This window comes from Orycteropus afer, unplaced genomic scaffold (assembly GCF_000298275.1).
Source record: "Orycteropus afer afer isolate SDZICR_OR568_19922 unplaced genomic scaffold, OryAfe1.0 scaffold01007, whole genome shotgun sequence".
Lineage (NCBI taxonomy): Eukaryota > Metazoa > Chordata > Mammalia > Tubulidentata > Orycteropodidae > Orycteropus > Orycteropus afer.
Window position 1 is genome coordinate 283,236 of NW_006922594.1, and position 1,488 is coordinate 284,723.

The following is a 1,488-nucleotide window of genomic DNA, read 5'->3' on the forward strand; positions in this document are numbered from 1 at the left end:
TTATCATTTCTGAAGAAATAACCTTCAAATGTTGGAGAAAGTACAACAGGAATAAATAAATGATACAATCTTTTTCTAAATGTGATCTTGATGAGCTTCACTATACCACTCATTTTCTCTGCCTGTCCTCCCACTTCTTCAACACAATTTTGAGATGGTGAGATGATACAAATACAGTTGTTTATTCTTGTATTACTCAAGAGCTTACTTTTTAACTTTATTAAAAATGAAAATGTAAGCACTTATAGGTTCTCCTAAGTTTACCACTGAAATGTTTAGAATAAATTTTTATTTATATATATACTATTAACGTGTATTTCATTTGTGTACCTATGAATAGTGTATCAAGTAGATGATTGAGTCAGATTTATACTGAACATATTTGTTTTAAAAATCTTGATAAGAGAAGAGGAATCAAATGTGACATATGAAGCTTGATTTATTTCCTTTAATCTAGGTTTGCAAGATATATTTCTCTGATCTTTTCTTTTTTCTTTCTCTAAATGTAATCTTGCCCATTTGACCAAATTTCAGATTAACCTGTAGGCCCTAGTCCTCATTAAGGAGCTCTGGTGGCCTAGTTCCTAAGGCATTTGATTGCTAACCAGAAGGCTGGCAGTTCAAACCCAACAGCCACTCCTTGGAAGGAAGACTGGGCGATCTACTTCCATAGAGATACCACCTCGGAAACCCAACGAGGGGTTGCTATGAGTCAGATGCAACTCAACGGCAGTGAGTTTAACAAGGTAAGTGAGTCCCTGAGGGCCTTCCTCCCCCAATTTCTGTATGCTCACAATTTATTCTTCTTGCTTTCTCAAAGAATCTGGACAGTGGGATCAATATTTGCTTGTACTTTTGTTAAGAGGCATGTAATAGAAGTAACTCTATACACATGCAATTTGATATTAATCAAAAGAGAATTAAACATTGTAGTCTGCCTTCCAAGTTAGAGCCCTAGACCCTTCCACACTTCACAGAATAACTCTGTCACTGGAGCAGAATAACTGCATCCACTAGAACTTCTCACATGGGTGCATTGACTCATTGTAACAGATCTCTCCAATTAGTCACAGGAAAAGAATGAAGTAGACAACATTATATGTACAATTCCAAACTACAGAGATTGAGGTCATATATGGACAAAATTGGAAGAAGTAGCCAAAGGCATCAATGCATTTATATAGTGTGCAAATGAAGTGAATGAAGAGAAATTGCATGTTAGATCAGAATGGGTTAAGTTGTTGTTGTTGTTTTTAAGTGCCGTCGAGTCGTTTCCGACTCATAGAGACTCCATGCACAGCAGAATGAAACACTGCCCGATCCCGCACCAACCCCACAAACCCTGGTATACTTGAGTCCATCATCGCAGCCACCGTGTCAATCCATCTCGTTAAAGGCCTCCCCCTCTTTCGATGACCCTCCACCCTACCAAACATGACATCCTTCTCCAGGGAATGGTCCCTTCTGAAAACATGACCAAAATAGGTG